General features: G+C 49.1%; 1 non-coding gene across 1 annotated transcript; it reads left to right on the top strand.

Moving 5' to 3' along the window:
- Positions 1-1,042: 1,042 nt before the first annotated feature.
- Positions 1,043-1,115, top strand: TRNAI-AAU (transfer RNA isoleucine (anticodon AAU)). Its single transcript has one exon. It is a non-coding gene; the product is annotated as a tRNA-Ile (tRNA).
- Positions 1,116-3,807: the final 2,692 nt, after the last annotated feature.

The following is a 3,807-nucleotide window of genomic DNA, read 5'->3' on the forward strand; positions in this document are numbered from 1 at the left end:
AATGGTAAACATCTATGGGTAGAGAAATGACTTTCAGCAGATCATATCCTTTCCCCTGATACCTTACAAGGCATGCTCTGTATATAAGATCACGATTATATGAAAATGAGGAATATGGGGGTTACAGCACACTCCCCCAAAGGTACAGAATGTCACACTGAGATTCTATTTTCATTTGTTATGTAACAGCATTAAAGAGATCCAGTGACTAACCAATGGCATTTTCAAGTGCTAAAATAGCAAGCGCTGTTGGTCTCTCATTGGCCATCAGCGACTGAAGATATGGTTTAATGAGCCAGAGCTTCAAGGTGAGGGTGGCTCTGTCCACTGCCTTCCGTTGCGCTGCTGGGCACCAAGTCCCTGGCGGTCAATATGTGAAGCTGGGAGAAGAGAGTGGGGTGGCAAGCGGTGGTAGAACTTTTGCCACCAGGGTCTAGCTGTCTAACTTCCTCTTCGTACTGCTGGGCCCCCGTTGCCTTCAGGTAACACAGGAACTAAGGCAGGAATAGGGTGAGGAAGCAAGTAAAGCCGAGCAAGGAAGGCAAAAGTTAATCTTATCTTTATGGGCAGCTCGCAATGACGTCCTTTTTCTGTGCCACAGCTGACAACAACATCCCAGACAGAAAAGTAACAGGCCAAAAAGAAACCTAGCAGCTGCTGAAACAGTTCAGTTGGGAGCGTGCTAGACTAACAGGCTCTTCTATCCTCCTTTATGCACGGGCGGGATGTTTTCTGAGAGTGCAGCAGTTCCTTTAACTGCCACGAGTCCCTCATTTCAGGCTATGGAGCAGAAAAAGACAGCATGGGCTTCTGCACCGAGTTGGCCCACCTGACCTTTCATTCTTCTCTTGCTCTTTGTCAGCAAGGAGAAGAAAAAGAAGCTCTCCCTCAAGCTGGAGTCACACGGGCGAGGTAAGGACGACTTCCTGAGTGCTGGCTCCAGTCCTCTGCTCCGCCAGCTGACCTATCGAGGGGCTACCACCACATTCTCTAGATTTGTCCATCAGTCTGTGCCAGAGTGAGCAACAACCCAGTAGGTGGAGTTGCTGTAGTGTAGTGGTTATCACATTTGCCTAATACGCAAAAGGTCCCTGGTTCAAAACCAGGCAGAAATATGCTGGCTTCCTTTTCCCAGATTCCCCTTGTTATTCAGAAAGGGCACTCCTCCTATTGGCCTGTCCCTGGGATAACTCCAACCCCTGCATGACAGAGGATGCTGACAGCAGTGGAGAAAGCACCTTGGTGTCAGGCTGGAGAACCTAGAGTAGTTAGGCCAGTCACCATTTGGAGGCTTGTGGCTTGGCCACCTCTGCTGTTGGAGGTTGGCCTATAGAGGCTCTCACTTCCTGCTGGGCTCCTTTGCATGACTGGCCAAAGGAGGAAGTGAGGCAGGAATGGGGCAATAGAGGAAAGTTGAGCTGAGGAAGGCAGGGAAGAAGCTGTGCGGCTAAGTGGGGTTAGTAGAGCACCACCCTTCATTCTGCAAAGCCTGGGGAGGTGTGGTTGGCTGCTGGGAGGTAGAATCCTGTGCCTGCCTCTTGGCTTCCCAGGAGTGGCTACTTGCAGCCCAGGAGAAGAAGGGAGGTTCTGGGTGAAAGGAAAACAAGCAAAGCTGAGTCCAAGTGGAGAATGGCGGCTCCTTTATGGCCAACCTGGGGGCATGACTGATGGTTTTAGAGGTGGAGGCTGGGCTGTCTGTGAGCAACTGGGATCCAGGAAACCCCCACCTGCCCTTCTGAGGGCTGAACCCATGGAGGTGCGGTTGGCTGCTGAGAGACAGACCCCTGTGGCTGCCTGTTGGCATCCCAGGGATGGCTACTTGCAGCCCAGGAGAAGCGGGGTTCTGGGGGGAAGGAAAAGCAGCAATGGTGAGGCTGAGTGGGCTCCTTTCTGGCCGAGATGGTGGACTGTGGTGAGTCTGGGAGTTGCCTGTAAGCCATAAGTGGACGTAGTGCAGTGAAAACTGCTGCTCCATTCTGGCCGACCTGGGGGCGCCATGGATGACTTGGGAGTGGGGGCAGGGCGCTGGCTGTGAGCAAATGGGATCCAGGAAGCCCCAGCCTGCCCCTCCAGGGGCCGAGTCTTCTTGTCTCCTGCCATGGGGAGCCCGACCTTAAGCCTGCCCAGCATGTGCAGCAGCTCGAGCATTAAGCCTTCCTGTGTGCATAACTGAACTACGCCCTAGTGTAATAAGGTGTAAAGTTTAGATTGTGAATTTATCTTTAATTTCCATGGTAATTTACTTTGATCTTTTATTCCTACCACTTATAATCCTTAAAACTCCATCTTTCTGTAGTTAATAAATCTGTTTTATGCTCTACTTAAACTGGTGTATTTTGCTTGAAGTTCTTGGGAAATCTCAGCTCCATTACAAGGCTGGTTCATGTACTATTCACAGTGAGGGAGGGGTGGACCCTGTGTAATAAACTCACACTGATCAGGCTTCTGATTAAGGCAAGGTGGTATGATCCAGGGGTGCAAGGCTGCAGAGCTGTAGGGGGGGCGACTTTCTATCATTAGTGTTATGAGTGGCTGCAGAAGCATTCATGTAATTCAGTTGGCTGTGTCCCTACCTACGGATGTCTGTGTAAGTGCAATATCTGCCAGAGATTCACAGCTTGTCTCAGCATCACATGTGTGAGAGGGAGCCCAGGTGGTGGGACAAAGGGCTCAGGGGTCCCACTGTTCAGTTGCATCCCATAGATCGCATCACAGACTTTCAACAACCACAGCGGGTGCTCACTGAGACAGAGAGAGAGATGCCAAAATAGTGATATCCAGTGCCAGCAGACATCAAACTATCAGAAATTCTGTGAACAGAGAAGACCCTGCTAGTGGAAAATGGCTTGTGAGGTATCATTAGAAAACGCATAACCTACTGAATATTATCCTCCTGTTAAAATGTGTAGTAACACTGGATGTAAAATTGTGAGATTTTACAGTATGATATTACTGAAAAAGTTACAGTTCTGGGGAACACCCACAGACCAGTTCCTCAGAGACAGCAAGGCAAACAGCTGGTCAAACAGCCATTCTCCTGCAGGGGGAAGGTGTGAAGACATTAAGGGCTGGTCTACACTACGGGGGGAAATCGATCTTAGATACGCAAATTCAGCTACGTGAATAACGTAACTGAAGTCGAATATCTAAGATCGGATTACTCACCCATCCTCACCGTGCTGGATCGATGTCCGCGGCTCCCTCTGTCAAATCAGCAACTCCGTTGGGGTTGGTGTTGTTCCGGAATCGATATAAGCGCGCTCGGGGATCGATATATGGCGTCTAGATGAGACGCCATATATCGATCCCCGAGCAATCGATTTTAACCCGCCGATACGGTGGGTAGTCTAGATGTAGCCTTACATTCCATCACAGGGACCTATTGAGGCTGTTGTGGAAAACGACCACAGGATTAATATTTGAATCAGCTCAGCCTGAGGCTCTTTTCTTGGTTACAAGCACGCAGGGGGCGACAGCTATTGGAATACTGTTCCTGAGCTAAAAATCACACAAGCCTTTTACAGCTTAAAACCACAAACAATGACACATACGTTGCACGTTAATTTCCTTATTTGGAATATATTGCAAAATATGATGCAGGTCAAAAGCAAGCTGAACAATCAGTTTTCCATATTTGGCCTTTCCTGTTATTTTTATTACACCTGGTGATATGGGAGCAAGACTCTCCATGTCTCAAGAAATGTCACTACCAACCTAGGCCATTTTCACATGCTGGGGTGCAATCCAGATCAGCGAGGAGTTGTGTCATCTGTAATCCTGGGTGAGATTCAGTGTTCTGCTGCTGGA

Source organism: Gopherus flavomarginatus, chromosome 18 (genome assembly GCF_025201925.1).
Source record: "Gopherus flavomarginatus isolate rGopFla2 chromosome 18, rGopFla2.mat.asm, whole genome shotgun sequence".
Lineage (NCBI taxonomy): Eukaryota > Metazoa > Chordata > Testudines > Testudinidae > Gopherus > Gopherus flavomarginatus.